Source organism: Sinohyriopsis cumingii, chromosome 9 (assembly GCF_028554795.1).
Source record: "Sinohyriopsis cumingii isolate HCF-2022 chromosome 9, ASM2855479v2, whole genome shotgun sequence".
NCBI classification, from domain to species: Eukaryota; Metazoa; Mollusca; class Bivalvia; order Unionida; family Unionidae; genus Sinohyriopsis; species Sinohyriopsis cumingii.
In genome coordinates, this window is record NC_142969.1 from 82,129,455 (window position 1) to 82,154,680 (window position 25,226).

A 25,226-nucleotide genomic window follows, 5' to 3' on the forward strand; every position below is an offset into this window, starting at 1 on the left:
ATTCTGTAATGGCCCATTTTTCTCATCCATCCGTCCGTTAGCACAAGTGGTCTAATTTTACTACTCCACATTTGGCTCATAGTCTGGATGAAAATTACAAATTTAGGCAAATGCAAATTTTGATATAAAGAGATCAAATGCAGGTCGCTCATACATATGTATATTAAAATATGGTTTAAGTTTAACTAGGTAGACTTAAAGAACAGTGCGATAGATACAATTCACAAAGAAATACTCCTGTTCATATGAGGTAATTAACATTACCTCCGCAGCGAATACTCATACAATCATAATGAATTGATGACTAAATATCACACATATTAGACATTATAAATTAGAAAATATTTTAAATAGGATTAATGCAAATGGATACAAGGTAGTCTGTGCGGAAAAATATATATTTTATGATCAAATGTATCAGAAATATAATTCTCAAATTAGAGAGATCACGAAAATATGGACTGAGGACAAATATTTCAATATATATAAACTTTTATCCAAGATTTTAGCATGAAAACAAATAATAAAGTGGAATTTACAAATATACCTGCATGATGTTTGGCTAACTGAAGACGTATCGTTTAGAAGATATTTAGAAATATTACCCGTATGCCACATTATGAAACACCAAGTTTATACGCAGATTAATCCTTTAAATATTGAACTGCAAAATAAGGAGGAGAGAAAGAAATTAACTGCAAAACATTACATCTCAAGAGTTATACAAATAAATAATAACTTGCATTATATATATATATATATATATATATATATATATATATATATATATATATATATATATATATATATATCATGATCAGATGTTGTAGAGCATTTTATCCCACTTGAAAGAAAGATATGAAAAAGCCACGGCATGGTAGAAACTCTGGTAAATCGTATACACGGACAACCATATTTGTCTTTCTATATGTTCCGTCTGGCTGCTGAACAAGAGGTCAAGAGTTTGAAACTTGTGGCGGCATTATAAATTTTTAATTTTTAAATAATTTTTCTATATTTATATTTAAACTACTTTCATACTGTCTCACCCAGTTTATTTATTTATTTATTTTACGTCTTTATTCCCGTCCGAGACGGATAATTAACATAGTCATATATAATCTCCCACATTTGTTTTTTATGTGAGTCCAGGCTGCCAAACAAGAGGTTGCGAGTTTAAAACTTGCGGATCAATAACAATTCTTTTTAAACTTTATTTTGTATGTGTATGTTCAAACATTCATTTAAAGTCGCTGATTCTACTTGTTTTACATGTTGTACATTTTTTCACGCTTTTGGAGGGGCAATTGACCTAGTAAATAAATACCGAGTGGTCCTGTTAGCCTGAAAAAGAAGGGCGGAATGATGGCTGGGAGTCGGGGCATTCACGGGAATCAGTGAGTCATACCGCTTCCAATAGGTAAGGGGGGTCTAAGATATGGGCTGTACGACTTCCACGCGTGGAAGGAGACGAAAGAAACACAATTCAACATATAGAAAAGGAAAATCAAGGGCTTAGGTTCCCAAATGGTTAAAGATGTTCACCTTTAAATATCTGAATATACTCACCTCTCTCACTTCGAGTGACTCAAATCTTGCTCTCGGAGAAAGTATGTGCAAGTATTTGAGAAAGGTTGCCAGCAATTTCCAGTTGTTTGGTGGATCTTCAGATGGGTTTCCTGGGTCCTTCCGTCATCATATATACTAGCCACCATGTTTAGCCTATCATGTGCTGAAAATGGCGGTATGCCCACAACAACCACAACACCAACAACAACAGTACTAGGAAAATTGGAGATACAAACATTGATCAACACGAACACTACATACAGGAAACAAAGGAAAAACAGAAATGCCCCTTTCAGGAAGAAATGACGAAGATGTTATGCCAATAATACTGGCTAACGCACTGTAGCACGGGTCAAACCTTTAATTATAAGAGCGGCATACCAATACACGGGCATGATCAGGTCAATTGTGTTGAGGGTGGGGCAACATTTTGAAAGGGCACCATAACAAAATTATATGTGTATATTTACTTGGTGTGTATAATATCCAATACACGTGCGCAAAAATCTTAAATACCGTTGGTAAAATTTCAGGTGCCATGTGAGTGTACATTTATGTTTACGTTTTCTTTTTGTAGCGGAAAGGGGAATATCTGGATTCTCCCGACCTTGCAATGTCAAGCACTGCAAAACTAAAAACATTAATGGGAACACAAACACAAAACTAACACCTGCAAGTTATCAACATTAATACGATTAAGCCGCAAACTTTCATTATACAAATACTTTTTCCCACATCAAAAGTGAGGGGTGGAATAGGGTAGGGAGCCTGTTGGGGGTCCAGCCAACGAGATGCTTGATGTCGCATATTCCTGCCCTTCTACAATCCCACATGCCCAAAATATCCTACCCTCCACTTTCTGCAGCTTTTCGTTTTCCGGCTATGTGACGTATTTATTTCACGCAGAACAAAGATAAGAAAAATAAGACGACTGAAAAAGGTAATCTATGAAAGTCAATCCCAACAAACAATTATCCATAAATAGCATTCAATACGCACAAATAAATGGGCAAACACATGATCCCAGGCAAGGATCACTGACTTTATCAGGGAAACGAATGCACCCAGGAATATATTGCCTGAGGAAACCAGAAAACAGTAATCCAGCTAGTTACGGGCCCTTAACAGGAGAAGGTGAACCTGAGTTCAAAATATACCAATATTCAACAACAGATAATGGGGGAATATAAATGTAAAATAACTTTACAACTTTCAGGCAAAGGCGGTGGACACCTCAAGGACCTATCAGTTTACATAATTAGGGGTACAACGGGTGTACACTAGTAAAAAGTAAGACGTACAGATACAAATGAAAATTTTCCAGAGAATGCCGTTTAATTAACTTGAGTAGAATACGTTCAGCTGATACCCTGACTATGATACAGAAGCTATACTGAGAATTATAGTCATACTATGTATATTCGTTCTATCTGTTTTTACGGCCGTGTTCTGTACACAATTTGAGATTACTGTTCTTCTTACCCAGAACCCAGTGAAGAATCCGATTTCTAGAGACTAAGTGTCCAAATGATAATTGGCAAACCTTTACAAGTTAAATAGTCGTAAATTTGATTACAATATTGTAAATGCTGTACCATTTGCATGATTATTTTGAAGGAGCGAATTACGAAAACCTTGCCTTCGATTAATAAAACATTTATAGTAGATTTGTATTAAAGAGTCAGGCTGCCAAAATCGTAGTTCTAACACAGCAACAATTTCCAAATTTACCTGAGATATTTTACCTGAAATTCCAAAAGCTGCTTGTAATTGCTATGGTTATGATAAACTGCATGCGATAAATCTAATCTCAATGTTTCGGGTAATTTCATATTCTAAGACCTGAAAGCATTATGAATTCTGGGCCAAAACAACATGGCAATTCATTTTTTCCTTGTAAAAATTAAAGTCAACTGCTTCGCTGAAAGTGTAAAGATCGTATACAGAACTTTAAATACATATTGTGAGGTGTGTCTAACATTTACTCTCTTTATAAAGTGAAAGTGTGTCAATCCTGCATAGATGATGTATATCATTTGTATACGAACATAAACATAAATCAAATGTATAAGCATTATCGCTTTTCAGTAATAGTGTCCTTGATCCCTAGAGCACGATTCCAATATCATTACATTTGATTTCTAGTAAATAACTCAAGTTGTAGCGAATATATTTCAATGCAACTTGACGCACATCTTTACCTGAGCCTACGAGAATCCCTACCATTGTCACTATAAGTAGGTACGAGGCAAGAAGGCTGTTCTTAAAATTTAGTTTGCCTCTAAGAAAAATTGGGAGTAATAACTTCACTTCCTTTACATGGAATGATTATGAAAGTTGAAACATAACATTTCACAATAGAAACTAACACTTGCTCCAAGATTTGTGGAATTGTTAATTTCAGCAACGTTTAGGATATAATAAGAGATAGACAGAGAGAGGGGGGGGGGGGATATAGAGGGAGAGAGGAGAGTCATGGTCATACATTCCAACGGTCAACATTCATATGAATTTCTTTAATATGTAAAGAAAAAGTTAATTTTGTTTAACAAACCATTTTATAACCTGTTTCAAACAACATATTCTAGAAAAAGAACGCCATTTTCTTCCATTGACATTATCGCTTAAATGCGCAATATACATAGTTTTGTGTATTTTTTTATTTTAGAACTACACTGAATGTCTTACAATGTGTTACTCGTGGGAATCTATAGTTATAATGATTTATATTCCATTTGTGCCGAGTCGACCTTTCCATCAGAATGAGTGAAGTATGAAAGGATTACAAAGCTGACAGGAAAAATCAGATCTTACAATTTCAGTGGCTGTATTTTTTGAAAACTGTATTATATTATATATATTAGCCAAAATGCGACCTTTGGTCGACACACGAGCAACCTCAATAAATTAAAAGACTGATTAGTTTTGACATGTCAAAGCGGCTGATAAAAAAAGATTGTTGCCAGCTGAAATGTTGTATTCAAGAAGCAAATAATGCAACAATTCAATTTGTATCAATCTGGCTGGTATGAAGAAAAAAAATGAATTATTTTTTTATATATAAAAATCAACGTCAAATATGAAATTAATGGATGGAATAACGTGGATCTGAACATATATTTAAGAGAACAACACACGCCATGCATATAAAATAAAACAATTAAATTATCAATTAACAAAATTGAAATTAAACATTATATTTGAATTATACACTTTCGCTTAGAATAGAATTTCAGAGTTCATAATAATTGCAGTTATTCATTATGTTATACCAATAAAACAAGTTTCGTCACACCAACTCGTCCTTCCACATCCAGTATTTGTGAGAGGACAGCGTCGCTGTGTTCCTTTTCCTCTTTTCACTCTCTCCAGTCTCTTTTGAGTCTTCAGCAATAACATGTTTGTCCGTTCTCTTTCCCGAATGTGTGGTTTACATATACAGCTCTTTTGCCCTTATGCTTTCCAAGACATGCTCTCTTTTATATGACTTAATGGTTTCGTGTACCTCACTTCTAGACACCCATCGCTTGGACAATGTTTTATTGAGAAAAGATACTTACTGTTTCTCTTGTAGTCGGGCTTCCCCATCCTCAAAAAATCTTGGACTGCCAAAACGTTTGAAGAATACTCCTTAAAACAATGAATTTTGTCATGGACAAAGATTATCAAAAACAGTTTCAACAAAATATTTTCATGTTCTGTTTCTAATTTGACTAGGGTGACTCACATTGTAGACAAGGACAAAATCTATTCATTTTTTGGCTTTAGAGTTCAAAGCCCAAGGTAACATTGACTTAATGAATATATGTTACCAGTCTAGTCACATCTGAACTTAAAATCTGCATCCTATACGGTTGGTTCGCATTTTATGCAATAAACAAAAAACTGTTTTGATACTGGAGTCAAATGGGCACATTTACTCCATGAAAAAATATTTGGTCGACTGTGTAAAAAAAATTAACTTATTTACCTGAAAAAAATTGTCAGTTGGTTGCATTTGATTTGAAAGAGAGGAGGTATTTAATAATAGAGCAGGTAAAGACTTTTAGGGTACCACTCACCATGACGCAAGGTACGAAGGCTGCCACTGATTCTTGGTGAATGCACTGAATCATGATCATAGTTGTGGGAATGAGTGTTTGGTGTACCAGTTATGGAACTCATATGGCTGATAACTAAACGAAAATTAGACCATGTATCAAATAACAAGTGAATTATTCAAACACAGCTTGCTTTATTATTTGTCAAAAGCATGATATTGTTTTTTTAAGGAATTAATAATGGTTTTGCATTTATAATGAGAAAAAAGTGTCCTATAATGTATCCATATTCAGAGATGTTTCCATGAAAAGTTTTGCAAGATATAGCATTGAACATCTTTCGCGTCGCATTGCCATATGAAACATACTTTTCATTAAGTCAGGATCATAAAGGATTTAAACCAAGGCATGCAAAATATCATGCCAACTCAATATGTTGGAATAAATGCCTAGCGTGATGTTTGGTGCAGGAAAATGAGGCTTCTTGGTGCAAATAAAATGGCAAAGTAGACACTGGGTTGATCAGTAACTACTGACAGTTATTTTGTCTTGGCTTTGCTATATATATATATATATATATATATATATATATATATATATATATATAGTTTACCTCAGAATGATTCAACCAATATCTTAACGTCAGTCTAGTAAAGTAGGTTGTATTCAATTATATTTATGTGAAGATTTAAGTTATTTATTTCAATTATTGATTGTAATTATAAAGTGTGCTTTGACTTTAGAACTAAATTTCTATAATGAAATTATCGGGAATTTATTTAAGGACATTTTGGATTATATTTTTGTGTTACATGAAGACTGTCAGCACATCCACACTATTCCGGACTTCTGGCATATCAAGGCATTCAATATCTTATTTATTTGGATATAATACTGGAATTCATTTTGAATACTTGATACTCTGTGTATTTAAGTTATACCTTTTTGGGACTATTTGGGATTGAATTTATGGTAGTGTACGTTCCTATTAAACTTTCACTGTGTTGTATGGAAATATATTATTAGTTGAATTTTATGAAAACGTGTTGGTTTTCGCTATTTGCTGATACTCAGTTCAAGACCAAAGAGTCGTAACACCAGTACATGATGTGCTTGGGAGTGGAGGTTAAAACAACGTACAATATTGGTATAATGTAATGCCGTTTATCATTGCATATAACTTAGTACTTGTATAATTTTGTATAATTATAAATTTATAGACGAAAATGCAGCTCGATTACAGTGATTGCAAATGCCATATTGGTTCTTTAATTAAATTTGAAATAAAATAAAGGATGCTGAGTTTCTCTTAAACAGGTTTAACATATTGTTGTCAGGGGGAGGAGGATCAGACCCCGTACAATGCTGTGATCATAAAAGCTAATGACCATACAGTTATTTCTAATTCAGTTGCTTTACCATGAGTTTGTAACTGGCAATATTATTTGCCCAATGTTTAAGCATGTCAGTGCAGATTAACAGTACACTCACACAAGTTTTGTTTTTATCTATGTATTTATAACAGATTGAACTCACAAGACAACATTGTGACATGCAGATATATAATTATCTATTACAGTGTGAACTGTATTTGTACCCATTAATCGAAGAATTTTAGGCACCACTATGGAACAATGCATTGCAAGTTTTTCAGTTTTACTTTTCACACAAGATTCATTTAGGATTCATGCAGAGCTTAAATAAAACATTGAAATTGATCGCGAAATGACTAGGCTCCCTCTAAATATAGATTGTGCCCATTGTGAAAGCTACATGTCTTATCTGTTCACGTAAGTTTCTATATAATTTGCCTGAAGGAAATCTTGACCCATTTGTTGAAGTTATACATTTGCACAAAAAACTTCAAAGTACATGTATATTAGTCAAATGTATCCCCCTCAGATAGTTTCTCCAGGAAAAGAATCAGCTAGTGAATTCAATCGCCGGTGGAAACAACTGACAAGCAAATTCTTTCCCCTCCAGCTCAAAGTGTCTTACTCTGGGACATGTATTGGCTAGGTGATCTCCCCCATTACACCATTATAACAATTAAACAGCAAAACTAACTTTATAAAAACAGATATAACTTATTTTAAGAATTTTTTAAAACATATCATCAGTAAAATGAATATATTTTTTTTTAAAACGAACCATATTAACATAAATATTAATATTAAAACCTTCAAACAATTGTCGTTTTTGCTGTTGTTGTATGGTTTAACGTCATTTTACAGCACACGATAGGTCATGGCATTTGATTGAGATTATTCATTTTAATAGTGTGTAATACCCATCTAGAAGAAAGGGTAGGAACATGAAATGCACTTAATCTATTCGTTTCTATGCACACATGTGCATTAAATATTTGAAAAGGTCTATGCAGTGACCTGTTTTGTTTCTGATGTGTCTTTGCGTAGTATTGGGATAAACAAAAACTACAGTTGAGTAGAAAAAGCGTTGTGCAATATTTTAAGAAAAAGTAGTCAATAAGTGGAAAATTAAAGCATTAAGAATGACAACAAATATTCTTAACGAAATATATTTCAGTCAAAATTGTATATTAAAAATCAACATTTGTTTTTTAACATATTAGGCTATATATAAAGTGTGATACTGATGTTTAAACTTGTTTCCATAAGATCAGAACGAAATTGATGCAACTGATTTGTTTCTTTTCTCTCTTCTTACGTGGGCCATTCCAATCTCCACGACAATAACATAACAAATAAGTTCTTTGCTTAGCCAGCTATTCTAAATATACCTCTTGAATAACCGGTTTGCTCCAATCATCCCAATCGAATTAGTTACGGTACTCGAAATGTACGTCGAGGCGGCTGTAATGGATTTTGTTGTCTTCGTCTTCTTGACATTGTTCCCGTAGATTTTCGCACAGTTCATAACTTCTAAGGCTGGAAGAGTTGACAGTTTATATTTATGAAAAGTTTAACCGTAACAAAACATCCTTCTTTCCCTTCGCCTACCTTTTCTAAGTAGTGGAAGAAAATATTTGCGTGCACTATACACTTCTTTCGGAAGCTGCTCACTTACTCCGAAAAGTGCAATCATTACGTGACCAGCATTTGCTCTCAGCTTTGTATATCCGGAATTTATGCAGCATTGTTGCACCAATCTGACGAATATTTATAAGTCTGAGTGTTCCAAATGCATACGGTCATCGTATGTTTCTTTTTCTTTGATCTAATGATCACGCGATGTCTTTAATATAATTCGACAACCTCTTTAAAGCAATTTTTCCTATTTTTGTTCAGAGATATTAAAAGAGCACGCTATCATGCAATGGCCAAAATTGAATAGCAGACGCCTGACGGCTTAACAGACTAATGCATATTTGGATCTGCTTCATACCCTCAAATAGGTTGGCCTGAGATTTATCGGGTCCTCCAATGTATCAAGATAGAACTGAAAACCGAACTGTATTGTCAACGGACGTGACGTTTGCCTCGATCATTTCAACGTTTAGTTCAACATTGACTAGTTTATAACCTGTCTTTCATTATAGACGATTTTTTGTAGCATCTGCTCAAGCGGTTATATACTCACCTGCTCGCATTGTCTTGTCGTTGTGTATAAGTATCATCCAATGATACGTTTGATCCATATGGAACGATGGGTTAAGGAAGATTGCAGATGATAGTAATAAAATGAGAACTCGATGGAAATGGAGGTTGGGCGGAATCAATACTAGTTGGACAATCTGTGAATGCTGAGAATATTGGGGATAGTGTGGGTATCTATAATAGCTTGCTAGTGTTGTTTGGAAACACATTCTAAAGGAGATACAATTTTATCCTTCGTGTGCTTTGGGTCATTTTTCTCCTCACAGCTTTGTTTTGTTTTTATTTGAGTTCATGATTGTACTGCTAGTAACGTAAAAATGATTACTTACTTGCAACATGAAACGTTATTTGATTATTCTATTTGATCAGGTGCGGCTACCAGGATCTTAACAGAACCAATACGAATAGCTTATGAAATGTTGTAATATATCACAATTAATTATTTAGAAGTGACGGTAAAAATATTCCATCGATAATAGTATAATGTAAAGTTGTACGAATCATCGAACGATTATATGAGGCATCGATATATCGCGATAGGCATATACCATAAAGCCTATTGGACGTTTCATCTACAAACAGAGTTTTGGCATTAATTTGTATTTAACAATAGTCATGTTTTTCTTTACCCATTATGACTTACAGTAATTTAATTGAATATTTTGGTTCCTATATGTATGAAAGAAAAAACTATAAAAATATACTAATTAAATCCCCGCCTCCTTTAATGAAAGGTTTCTCAACCATCGCATATAAACTGAATAGGTGCATTATATTTAAAAGCAACATTGAGATTATGTTGATTTGCATCAAGAATCAGTGATACTATAACATATACATTATAGAACAGGTCATTTTATAAATGAACAATATGTATTTGACGTCATACCACCCTCAAAATAAAAATCTAAACGTTGGATGGATACAAGAATGATGATATTCATTGGGGAGGAGAGACAGCAACAAAATCAGACTGTATTCGTTCCTGGTTTGCCCAGTGCTCTTCCCAGTTACATTCCGTTTTCCATGGTTACTCCTACATTGGAATTTTATTGTTTTCAGCAGAATGCTCAATAACATGTTCGATTAGATGTTTAAGTAACGTTTCTTCTTGTATTGGTAATTACAGGAAGCAACCATAAGAACCATCCCTATTAGCAGTTGAAAAGGAGACCTGTTGTTACCTGTTACAAGTCTGAATTAATTTTGCCAATTAATTGTGTACATTATCTACGTAGCGTAAATGCCATTCCTAACGTTTGACATCGGAAAAAAGATAACAGTTATTAAAGAAACTGATATTAATGTTGTAACCATTTATCCTGCCATTATTTTACTTTGTCTACTTACACTGTATTTTTCATAGAAGACTGTTCATATATTTTTTTATTTACTAAGGTTCAATTTGTAAGGCAACTGGTTAATGTCTTGATATTTTATGTATGGACAATACGTACTCGGGTTGCTGTACTGCGATATTTGTGTACAGGTAGTCTATGTTATTATAATGGTCTTTTCGCACTTGCTTTAAAATAGGTTTAATTAGTAAACTTGTAATGAATCTATAATTTAATGTACACAAATTCACCAATTTATCTTTAAAGTCAATGTATAAGAACCTCAAGATATGCCAGGCAATCTTAAGCACGATATGATTAGCAGAGCATACATATTGCACATGTTTAGGTTCTTGATATAACCAACGCAAACAAATAAAGGGCCAGTACTTAATTGTCTGACTAAACTGAACTAATGATAACTCCATGGAAGCTCGTATAGTTGGAATTACGTTTCAACAATGCGACATAAAGTTGAATATTGTGATTTGATGACAATCAGGATCATATAAAAAAATCTTTCTTTATTAGTATTGTGCACATTAGACCCCATGATCGAATATATTGTGTTATATATGTATGTACTATATGTTGGATAGTGTATCATTGATTATATGTTGTAACGGTCATTTCATAATTAACACATTATGTATTTATGTAGATTATATTTGAATATAATTTTTAATTGTATATACACGTGTTTAGTCGTATCTGATTTCAGAGAAAATGTTTTTTCTTTGGTACACATGATATCCGTCATGATGTGTATTACAATGTAAGTAAAAAAGCTTACAATGTTCTTAAGATGAATCTTTGTCAATCAACATGTTCATCTCGCTATATTATTTATATTTATCTTAAGTATCTTTAAATTCATACTTATTCAAATATTTTACATCAGTTTTGCTCCGATTTATTGGTGAGTACTTTGTAATTTAATTTAAATTATTCTTCGTAAGCACAGATTGATAATTGACTATGTCGACTCTATCAATATTTTCCAACTATTTTTAATTATTTCATGGACATTGCTTGTTATATCATTATAATAGATCAATATTTTTATTACACAAATACATTTAAGTCTTCTGTCTTATCAGAATTATTCCAAATACCAGAGTAGTTGATTATAAAACAACCTGTTTGCCGTGGATTTAATCTCGTGTCGGGGGAGGCAAGTATCCTGGTAGTTGAGTAGACGACTTCCGATACAATAAGCTGCTTTGGCTTCTTATAGAGGGGTGGTCGGGACGGGCCCGGTCTAAAAAAATCGGCTGGTTACATCGAGCCCTAGGAAGTCTTTATTTACTCGCTCACTATCTTTATCTTTCATCTTTCTCCTTATATCTCCCTTGATACCACCGTTGCCACTACAGTCTATCCATCTAGCATTCCCTTTCTCAGGTCTTTGAAGACTTCCTAGAAGGCGGTGGCTTAACGGGTCAGTCTGGAAGTAATTTTAGCCACGTAGGACAACATCTGTGTCCTTTTGTTGGGCTTCGTGTTGGACGTGGAGCACGGGTGCTGAATTGTGAATAAACCAACAGAGATAATTAAACAAAATCATTACAAACGTACTAAAACTGTATCTGACGTTTATGGCAAACCATGTAGTGTTTTCGGTTCCACGCTTCATGGTTATACAATATAAAGATGCTACAAACTGCCGCACCTTGTCCGTTTGTGATTGAAAATACAATTACGATTGATCGACACACCAAAAAGTTTTGAAAAGTTTATATAGGCCTGCCTTCGTCTTGAGTGTGAGCGACGATGTCAAACAGAGAATATGCGGAAAATGAAAACATTATTGGTCAGTCCAGTGACCTACTTCGCCCACACAACAATCAATACGTCCGAAAGCGTGAGTCGTTGTCGTAACCTGGCTGGAGTCAACGATACATATATCATTGAAGGAAGAATAAACGAAGGTGTCACTGCGGTCTATATAATATGTATTAAACGTAACAACAATCTGCAGGACAACCAACACCATTATGCCGACCTTCAATAAACCAATAGTACCAATAGTACCCAGAGTAGTCAAAGTTGGATTTTTGCATGTGAGATATATATATTCTAAACCCCCTTCGATGCTATAAGTGTCAGAAATATGGCCATCATGAAGACTGATGTTTAAAAAGCAATATATGTAGCCGATGCGGAGGCCATTCTCATCAGGAATCTGAGTGTAGAGCAACTCAGCATTGTGTCAGCTGTGCAAAGTAGCACCACGTCAGTTCCAAGGATTCATATACCAAGAAACAAGAGAAGGAAATACAGATAGGACAGAACACTTCTAACATTCCCTATCCAAATCCCAGGAAAAGGTCTACAGACAAAAACATGTCTCTCTGGCCCAGCCTTCTCCACTGTAGCGAGAAACAATCCTAACTCAGACACACCCCCATTAACAAACACAGAACAACATGACATCTACTCAGACAACTTTCAATAAATCTCCACCACCGAAATCACCAAGGAGCAAAAAACAAATCTCAAGGTAATACGGAGCGAAAAAGGTCAGACGACCCCATTAAACTCTATAATATGTTAGTAGACATTGAGAGTTGGGATGCAGAAGAAACTGCACCATGTGCTCAAGGTGAATCAAGACCTACCATCGAAAAATCACACCATACTTCATCCAGAGAAATAACCACACATATTCCCCCGCGTAAGGTGTAACCTATTTAAATCATATCCACTTGAAACGTATAAACAAAAATGCCATCATATAATGGAACTGTCGATGACTTACACCCAATTACAATAATATGCTTCTGCTTTAAAATGAACATGATCCTACAGTACTATGCCTGTATTACATATTCTTGAAAGATACGGAAAACATCACACTTAAAAACTTATTCCTGTTTAACACTTACATTCGAAATGTTGATATGGTCTCAAGAGGAGTTTTAGTTGTTCTGAATAGCACAGCCCCTTATAGCGTAGCGTCATCCCTTTAAACACAACCACTACATCGAGTGATTACCTTTTCTTCTATTTACATACCATCAAACACCACCCTACTACCAAATTAATTAGACAGCCTTGTTCAACAACTACTGGAGCCATTTGTTCAACTCGGTGATTGTAATACTCATAACATTTTAAAATGATTGAAGATTTCCTTTCTAGGCACTACTTTTGTCTGCATAATACCAAGTCATCGACAAATTTATACTCAGGAACGGGTACATATGCGTGTACAATTTAAATTTAAAAGAACTCCGAAACCATGGTTCACCGAAGAATGTAAAGAGGGCATTAGACAACGACAAGAAGCACTGACAAATTTTATTCATCTTCCAAGGCTCAAAACTTTAAGCAAGTACAATATTATTCAGGCCTAAGCTCGCCGTACAATTAAAGAAAGTAAACGAGTATCATGGACATATACGTATCAACTATAAATTATCGTTCCACTATAAAGAAATTTTGGGACACGATCCAAAAAATAAAGGGAAAGGGAAAATACATTCCTTTCCGAAATCTGAAACTGGGATTGACGAACAATATTACCAGGTTTTGAAACACCTATCATAACCAACATTAACGGTTTTTCTAGAAATCTTCAATGATTTATGGATTAGTAGTAATGTACCAAAATGTTGGAAACAGGCAAAAGTAATTATAGTTCCCAAACCAGGTAAAGATTGCACAAATCCTACAAACTATGGACCAATTGCACAAACAAGTTGTGTGTGCAAAACAATGGATCATTGAACATATATCAATTCCAGGCTTATACGGTACATGGAAACTAACAATGCAATATCTCCTTTTCCAAGTGGCTTTTGTTAACGGCGTAGAACCAATGATCGTCTGGTAAGAATGGAAACATTTATTCGCGACGCATTTATCAAGAAAGAATATTTACTAGCCGTTTTCTTTGATTTCGAAAATGACATATGACAGGACTTGGAAGTAAGGAATACTAAAACCTGCACGATCTGGGTCTAAATGGCCGTCTGCCCTTTTCAAGACCAAACTTTCTATCAGACAGAAAATTCAACGTACGAGTACGCTCCACCGTCTCTGATATGCACGACATGAGATGAGTGTGCCCCAGGGCAGAATTGTATTTGTGACACTTTTCAACATCAAAATCAATAGCATCACCAAATATTTGGCTCCTGATGTGGATTGCTCTGTATACGTTGATGATATCCTAATATGTTATCGATCAAAGCACACATATATAATTGAAAGACAGCTACAGCAAAAAATCAACAAGATTCGAAATTGGGCAAGCACTTACGGTTTCAAATTCTCGAACTAAAAACGGTATGTATGCATTTCTGACAATGACGAAGACATCGTGATGAACCCAAACTCACGCTGAACGGAACACCTATTCCAGTTGTTGAGGTAACAAAGTTGTTAGGTGTTGTCTTCGACAGAAAACTGACCTTTATTCCACACCTAAATACCTTGGAAGCTAAATGCTTCAAATCTCTAAAGTAGTAGCGCACACTGACTGGGGTGTTGATAGACAGGTCATCCTCAATTTGTAATGAACGTTTATTAGTTTCAAACTGGATTATGGTTGTGTTGTTTATGGTTCAGCTAGGAAGTCCTATTTGAAGATGCTTGACCCTATTCATAACCAATCTATAATACTCGCTCTAGGAGCATTTATTACATCCCCGTGTGAAAGCTTTCTCGCTAAAGCAAACGAAACACCTTAATTGCATCGTAGTGAAATGCTTTTCCAATATTATTCTCTCAAAGTTAAGGTCAAACCATCTGAACCCTGCTTTTTTAGGCTGTTTTTCAACCCAAATAAAAAACCTTATACGAAAATAAACCAAACTCCATACTCTTCCTTTGGCATTATAATGTCATTAACCTTGACAGTACCAGAATTGATGCTTATAAATTTTAGAAAACGTCCATCTCTGAAACACCTCACTGGATACTTAAAGAACTAAAAGTAGTTTTTACCCTACACGATGGAAACAATCCTGAGACAAACCCTTCCATCGTCCACAATTCTTATCATGAACTACTCACCGAATGTACAAGACAATAGTGTATACGGATGGATCAAAGGATGAAGGAAAGGCTGCTGCGGACTTCGTTAGCGAAAAACACATAAAAAAAGTTCGCTTACCAAATGGTACATCATTTTTTTCAGCCGAAATCAGAGCAATATGCCTTGATCTGCAACATGTCGAAAACAAACGTATTTTTAATAGCATCATCTTTTCCGACGCTTTATCAGTACTTCAGTCACTACACAATATAAAACTGGAAAACCGAGAACCCATTACTAACAAATATTCCCGCCAAAACTAATGATCTAAGTAGCTCTAACAATATTATATACTGTTTGTTACCTAGCCATATTGACAAAGCAGAGAGCGCTGCTGAAAGGGCATTGATTTTTAAATACCTTGCACTGATTTTAAACCTAGTATCAAAGGAGGAGAATGTCATTGCAAGAATTAGGATTTGTCATACTTATATAACCCACTACCACATGCTATAAGGCGATACCCACCAGAATGCGAGTCTTGCAATGCACCATTCACTGTTAATTACTTTATGATAACGTGTTTAGACCTCCAACCTACGCGCATTCAGTACCACAATGTAAATGACATGAAGGAACGTTTTGATACAATAAATGTCACTTGAATTATATAACTCCAGAAAGACGTAAACATTTATACTAAGCTATAACTTTTATTCTATCAACTTGAGCAGTGTTATATAGTGCATATTCTGTCGTTTATTTTCAATAACTTTTCACCTGTCTTCATTAACATAAACTATTTACATTCCCCGTTGATCGGGAAGCTTAATATATTGCCGTTACCATCTTATCGTTTTACTTTCAACTGTTTGCTTTTATACAGCAGGTCGATATGAAACCTTTTACTACTTTTAAATGATCCTGCATATAACCTTTTGCATGGTGCTAAATAGCCTAACTATACTGGTGCGCCGAAAAATTACAATCAATCAATCAATCTACGCTTGAGCGTTTATAAATATTGGTGATTCATTTCACAATAATCTAAGTTACGTTTAAATTTTAAAATTATTCTAGGGAAATAAATTATTTGCAGCATTTTACCAAATATATTGGTTTTCGCATTCAAGCTGTTTCTTAGTTTAAGATCATGGACTCGAAAAAATTGCTTTTTACGGTACTAATTACACGCATAATAACGAGATGAGTTCTAACCCTAATATTTCTTCATAAATGAAATTATAATAATTAGTATATCTTCACCGCGTAAATCACGTATTACATATGCAAATGTGGCAGACAGTAAGAAGTCCCCCAGTTGTATATCTTGATGCATAATTGTAAATACATGTTTTGCTACTTCTGACGTGATTCCAGCTTCAAATATCAAACCATTAATCAATCTGAAGAGGAATATACTTTCGAAATGTAAACCTAGGTTCAAAATATATATTTTTCTTAATAGCAACACTAATCGTACTCGAAGAAGTTTTCGTTAAGTTACCCGCTGTTCTAAGACTAACGCAGGTATCCAGCTTTCAAGCTGACTTTATACTTGGAAATTCAGATCACATGCATCTCGTACGCTAGCATAATAAGCAACATATATAGATAATGTGATAGGATATAAATATTGATGTATATAATTTACAATTAAAATAAGATAACAATTAAGCTGTTGAAAATAAATCACATGCAAAAACAATAATAACTAAGCCACCTCTACTAGTTTTAATATTAATACAAATGCAACTATTACTAATAATTGTTTTATGTAGGAGCCGGTAAGAAGAATGTCAAAATATAGTCCATGCAGCGAAATCAGCCCACTACGCTACTAAGATCATGGAAAGTTCCAGCTGCAAAGAGGTCTTCGAGAATACTAACAAGCTAATGTCACAGAACATTTCTACACCACTTCCAACTATCTTCTCTTAAGTCGACCTTCCGGACATGTTTGCGAATTTCTTCCGTGACGAAGTACAAGCCATTATAGATAAGCTTGACACCACAATTTCAATTGACTCGTCGTCACCATATAGTTGGGATACAGCATTTGAGCGGCAACCATTAGCAGCACCTGAACCTGTCTCTATGGATTTCGTACGTACAATCCTGATGAAGAGTCCACCAAAGTCATGTGAATTGGATCCAGTTCTAACATCACTGCTGCTTGAGTGCTTAGATCTAGTATTGCCTTCACTAACTGATGTTATTAATACCTCTCTCTCACATACGGGGTATTTCCATCATTTTTTAAATCTGCGATTGTAAAGCCTATGCTGAAGAAACCAACACTAGACCATAACGATTTAAAGAACTACCGCAAAGTTTCTAATCTCCCATTAATATCAAAAATCTAAGAAAAGGTTGTTCTAACCCAGCTTGTATCTCATCTAAATTCAAACAGTCTTTTTAGCAATGTACAATCTGCATATCGCCCTTGCCACATTACTGAAACTACTAGTTGTTAATGACATTCTCTCTGCCTTGGATAGCGGAAATATTACAGTCCTCACCCTCCTGGATTTGTCAGCAGCATTGTACACAATAGACCATGATAAACTACTTTACCGTCTCCAGCATGTATTTGGCATTCATAACACAGCTTTAATGTGGTTCAAATCATACTTGGTCAACAAGACACAAATTGTATATGCAAATGGAATACACTCGAGCCCAATTGATCTATGTTGTTGTGTTCCACAGGGGTCTGTTCTTGGACCTGTTCTCTTTATTCTGTACACTCAGTCGCTCACAAGTGTCATAGATCTTCATCCAGTGTCTCACCAATTGTACGCTGATGACACCCAAATATACAAATCTAGCCACCCAACTGAAGTTGATGTTACCATCCAAGGTGTTGAGAGGTGCATTTCTGATGTGAAATCATGGGTGCCATGTAACAAGCTGCAGATGAATGATGATAAAACTAAGGACATTCTGATCACAGCACAAATAATTTCTTATTGACTCACATCCTTTACCTCGAATAATAAATATCACCAACATTAAATTCACACAATCAGTTCGAAACCTAGGTGTTACTCTGGACAGTACTCTCACATTGCACCAACATGTCATGAACATGTGCAAGGCTGCATATCTTGAGCTGAGACGCATCAGCTCAGTTCGCAAATATCTTTCAGTTGATACCATTAAAACACTTGTCTGTTCATTACTACATTCAAGACTGGACTATTGTAACTCAATTATGTTTGCTTCATCTCAATATCTGCTCCAGAAACTTCAAAATTTTCAAAACACAGCTGCTCGAATAATACTTAGAGTACCACGATCAGAGCACACCTACCAGCTGCTATGTACTCTACACTGGCTATCCATTCGATCCAGAATAAAAACTCAAAATGTGTTCTCTGTGCTACGTTTCACTGTCGGACTCTAGTCCAACATACCTATCCAGCCTCATCCATGTGTATACACCAGCAAGATACTTACGCTCCACTTCTGACAATCGTGTACTAATTATTTCCACTATGAAAATAAAGTCATACGGACAGCGTTCTTTTTGCATACAAGGGCCCAGCAACGTGGAATGAATTGCCCATTGAACTTAGACACAAAGACACAGAGATTACATTCAAGAGAGCTCTCAAAACTTATTTATTTCGACTGCAAAAACAAATCTAAAGACCTAATAATGTTTTCTACCTTAAATATTCTCAGCATTTTTTCTTAATGTTTCTAATTTCATTGTGTTTGTTATTGTAATCATTTCATTATATGTTTTTATCTTATAGTAGTTGTGTAATGTTTTAAAGCGCTTAGAGCTTCTAAAGATTAGGCGCTATAAAAAATTCCATTATTATTATTATTATCATTATTATTATTATTATTATTATATTGTTATTATCATCATCATTATTATTATTATGCCCTTGTAAGACAATCAACTGACCTCACTATGGATGCAATGATTGAACGTCTCTATCAATATGAGTTGTATCAGCATTGTTTTCATTTTTTCGTATATATATCTCTTTCATTATTTTCTCCTTTCTCTTCATCTGTATTTATATGTTCACCCTCAGGAGCTGAAGCCCTCTTAACTCTATTGTAATCTCGTAATATGATACAACTGTGAAGGGGTTGATGTGCCTCTAGTCTTGAATATACTAATATATTAATATACCAGTTGTCTGAGGTGTGATGCTGTACTAACAGTATTTAATGTAATCTAAATAACCGAATCCAACAAGTCATTGTCTTAATTCACTATAATTCCAAATAAAAGTGTATGTCCAAAATTATAATTGAAGAGCACTTGTACTTCCGTGGAATATTTATCTGAATGAATAATTTAACATAATACAAATACTGACACAACGAAAATAATGATTCGAATACAATGATTAGGGCAGAAATAATTTATTTTCCATTAAACATAAAAAATCTAAGACAGAAGTGTCACGAATTAGTTCCAGTTTGCAAACAGATAAAATATGATACAAACATTATACAACATAATGAGAAAATCGGGCGCAACTGGTTATTCCATGGGGACTACCAATATACCAACTCAGACCAAAACTAAATTTGTATAGTTATATTGATAATAGTTCTAATATTTAACCCACAATGACAGGGAATATATTTGGCATATGATATTTGTTTACAAAATAAAAGTTGCTGGTAAGGTATACAATGAACTATTTTTGGACCAGGTCAAGTCAAAAATAAAAGTATTCATACCATATACATCATTAACAAATCTGACAACAACACAAATTAACTATACATTAAGGAGAAAATACAATACAGTGAGACCGCAGTAGAAGAGTAATTATTTGTTTTCAGAGTACGGAGCATATATGTTTTAATTGAACCGGAAATAGTAGAGAAAATATGGAAGGCCTTAATTTCATGCACAAATTATCGATGTTTGGTCCAGATATTTCAGCCTTCTGATGTTTTTTCTCGCTTCCAAGGATGACTTCACAACAAAATTAAAAAACTGACTTCAGAATTGATAGACATTACGTTATGGTGCAGTTATACCAATAAACTATTAGAATGTATTTTAATATGAAGTCAAGTCCAGCTGCACACGTATCTTTTGTATCCGTTGTGTGTCTATGATATAATCATATATTATTTGGCATAAATTCATAGACAATGATCTCCAGATCTGAACAATGTTCATAGCAGTGGTGATACTAACGAATATTTAGATACCAAATCACTGAATAGTTATGATATTCGTGGACCTCACATATTTCATGATTGCATAGTTTATCATATCTGCACGTGTATCCGTTTTAATCTATATTTAAATAGTCTCCTGAACGTGTTGGTCCCATTAACTAACATGCGATATATAATGTTTTACCCATCCGAATTCTTTAAACGGTACTATGATTTTAAATATATAATCAATTTATTTTTACATTATACATCGTTAAATATAATATTTATTATTTTCAAGCAACTTGAAAAGTCTCAGTATGTCTAGCTAATCAGAAGAATGCATGCATAACATGCATTATCTCATTGTTTCTCTGCCTCGTATGAATGTGCCTATTCATGCACTACGTATTTAATCTATTAGCAAATGACTGTACGTGACTTATCATCCCGAAAAGGGACACACTATCGCTATAAGTTTGAATAAATATATATATATATATATATATATATATATATATATATATATATATATATATATATATATATATATATATATATATATATATATTTTTGTGTATATCAGTTTGGCTTCGATTGCTAAACTTAAATGCCCAAAGAAAAAACTTTAAATTATTCACTTAAACCCTGTTGACTAAGTGCTTATTTCATATGATTTGTTCTTGCCTTTTTCGTTTACTTTGTTTTTTTAAATACTAAATCCTTGCTTTTCTCTAAACAGAATGATAAAAATTACAGTTATATGCCCAACATCAAACAGACCAACTTTCACCTTGAAGTGGTACAATTAATCTATCCATAAAGAAAGATTATGTTATTGTATTAAATGTCACTAAAAGGAAGGACTACTTGATTTTTAGCAAGGGAGGATTACACGACCTTTAACAAGATACACTTTTTCAGAAATAAATAATATTGTGTTACCATGACGTAAAGAAATAAATATGCCGAGAGAGAGAGAGAGAGAGAGAGAGAGAGAGAAACTTAAAGGTTAAATTTATGACATGTTTTGAACACTTCCCATCCACCTGAATACGTCTTTCATTGTCTAGTTCTACGAGATATGTTATTCAACAATTCGATAATCTAAAGTACAAACCTTATTCCTAACTATATAGGACAGTATTTGAAACTAATCATTCATGAATACCTAGCCTATTAAGGTAAACACTAAATATTTGTGTCACTCAGCCCCATTTTACCAAGGCTGTATCTCTTCTAAACGTGTTGATACTATTAACTATAGCATTATATGTATATATATATATATATATATATATATATATATATATATATATATATATATATATATATATATATATACACACACTCGTCAAATCGTCACATAGATGTGGTATAGGATACTAGATCGATCATTCAAAACAGATAGAGAGAGACACACAGAGACAGAGAGACAGAGACAGAAAAATTGAGACATTTACAAATCTAAATATAAACGTATACATAATGCTAACCCAATCCAAACCGTTCCATCGCATCACTATCATTAAGATGGAATAAAATTAATGACGTTATTCAAAATATCAATCCTTTTCAAGCTATCAGAAAATGTGTGTTTTTCATTGAACTATCAGAAGTAGGTTCATCTTAGAGCCCGTATTGAATAAGTAAGGAATTATAAGATGATGTTAATATAAACAGCTATTTTATGTTTGATCAAGAGATGGTCATATTGCTCACTAAAATTGTGATGTATCATTTTTTAGGCTTATATAATACAACGTTCTCGTTGACATGAACTGTCTTATACAACTACTGAATAGCACTTATCTTTCCCACCTTTATTTGTACGTTTCATGCGAATTTGGCGATCATTTTCACATCGGCTTTATGGTGATTGTTTAACATCATCTGAAAATTACCTCATTAATAACATTTTCACTTGTATATTACCAAGGGGATCCTACATATATTATTAACCTATGAGAGAGCGACGGGTGTAAAGTGAAGCTACTTGCATTAACAACACAAGCCTTGATGGATAATGGAGAGAAAGTTAGTATACCTCTCTTAGTTTCATGCACGGTGGATGGAATGTCCGTGAATATAGTACTTGTGGAAATTCTACCTGCTCTATGCACAAAGCTAACCAAAAAGTTCCCATGTGATCCCTAACGCTGTGGAAAAAATATAAATAGTCATTCAAATATGAAAGCACACTGTGCCTGATCTTAATATATCAGCTTTTTACAGTGTAATGAATTAATTGACAAGTAATCATTGTTGTTTAGGATAATAAAATCACCAAGCGAAGCAGTCTTTTTAAAGCTGCACGTATGAAATAAAATCAGACCCTATAATATATAGTCTAATCCATACCTATCATCTATGCAATAAGGGTAATTTGTCTAAATCTAAAAGAGATAAAGTATTATATTTATATATAAAAAAGCATAAACAGTGAGGAGAAATTGGGAACTAATTTTCTTTATTAGTGAACTCTATGCAAAGTATACAAAATTTAGAGCGCTACCTTGGGACAACATTGCGGCAATATGTCAACTTATTGTTGCTTACATGTACTTACATGCCGTATTTCAAAGTGGCAATGTATATCCTCTCATGTTCGCGGCTATAATCTGTATTAAGATAAACAGCATGCGTTACGTATATTAACCGTGCACACAAGTTATCTACATGAACGTGTCTTACATACTATGTCCAATTATATAATATCAAAGCCAGAACATATACCTATAAATATATCAGCCACCCAACCCAATAAATCTAGATAATTCTGACCTTCACCACTATAATGCACTGCAACCTTGATTAGCAATAACCTTATCTGATCCAGTAATGGACTTAGTACTGTTTAATTAATCTCTGTTGACTAGATACATATCGGTCAGGTCGGTGAACTCACGTCCGTCTGTCTTCAAATCTTGCTGATCCCAATAGATAGTACCTGATAAACATATCACCTGACTAAAGGTCACATTATAAAAGCATATGAGTATCGATCCACGTAGATAGATTGAAGTATTGTTCATGTTGTCAAACAACTAAACGTCTGCATGAGATCATGAGAGAGAGAGAGAGAGAGAGAGAGATTTCAAATATACACAATAAAGGCACGGAATTATTTTCCCTCGGTTGTCTCATTCAATAATTTAGAAACCATATCAATTACCCACGCCCCAAACACGCTACCCTGCTGAATAAAAGAGATTGAATAGTATAAACTGTATATTATTTATTTTCATCTCCTCTGAATTTCAATTCTCTCTCATTAAGAACATACAAATCTTGCTCCGGTGTTTCGATTAAATTTAGGCATTCAATAGGGAATCATGTGTCAAAGTTTGACGTATATAAACAATATCATATATTTGACCATTGTTCAACATAGTTTAGAAACTGATTCCAGTAATTGTATTTTCTTGTAATGTGATACATGTTTTGAGATCGAAAATGCAGGCATTGTTCGCTTTGTTTATGGGAAGATTTCTCTTGATATTCCTTCCTTGATATCCGAACAGACTTCATCTCATTACATTTATCAAACACTTTAACTCTTATTCCGTTAGAGTTTACAGATAAAAGGCCATGCGACATAGTGCAACAATATTCAGCCATGGCCTTCATTGATGTGTAATGTTGGGATATATATTGTTCGCAAACAGTTTAGGCGTTTTAGTGTTGTCTTTTAACTTTACGGCGTTATTTCTCAAACCCAAAATCTTAAACAATGCAAAAATGCAGTAGGGATATAGTTAACATGGTATATACAATGAACGTGATATCGTTTGTTCTAGTGTGCAGAACTGTCAACAGATACTGCAGTAAACAACAGTACCTTCTCATAATGCAAAACTTATCTCTCTCTCTCGGTGCATATATAATATAGGCTTGATAATAGTGGACAGAATTCGTATTTTAGTACAAATAATAATATCATACAGGGTAGATAATTTTTAATTCGAACTCAATCGATATTCGAACCCAATGATGCATAGTTGCCTCAGCCGGTCGACACTACAAGTTAAATTCGTCCGTTACGAGGCACACATGGTGAAACTTATATACTGCTTTATTGTTCTTGTTGTTATTTCATTATTTGAATAAGAAAATATCGAAATGGTTCACCCCCCCCCCATCCGTCTGTATGTCTGTATGTCTGTCTCTCTTTCATGCTTGTGTCTTATTTTTATTAAATATATGTAAATATAATTAGAAACTTAAAAAAAAATCAATCAATGTATCATTCTCCACATGTGGTTATGAAGAGCAGGGATGTGAATAGTTAATTAACTCGGTCAATACACATTTCCCCGGATCATATCTTAACTCCGTTCAAATGGCAAATATGTGTCTTTGTATGTGACATAAATAAAAATGATGTATCGTATGTAAGCTGCATCAATATAACATTCGTTGATTGCATTTTTTATCAAGGAAACTCGATGAGCCTCGCTTACCTGTAATGAATAATGCATACATCTCGTGTTAAATCATTGATACTATATATATATATATATATATATATATATATATATATATATATATATACGAAGAGAGCGAGAGG

The 25,226-nt window shown here is 34.1% G+C and overlaps 1 long non-coding RNA gene across 1 annotated transcript; it reads right to left on the reverse strand.

Moving 5' to 3' along the window:
* Positions 1-8,221: 8,221 nt before the first annotated feature.
* LOC149792130 (uncharacterized) lies at positions 8,222-23,355 on the reverse strand. The gene is made up of 4 exons (XR_016423269.1): positions 23,226-23,355; positions 22,704-22,815; positions 11,664-12,048; positions 8,222-8,518 (listed from the first exon to the last, which is right to left on the reverse strand). It is a non-coding gene; the product is annotated as an uncharacterized LOC149792130 (long non-coding RNA).
* Between the last annotated feature and the right edge of the window lie 1,871 nt (positions 23,356-25,226).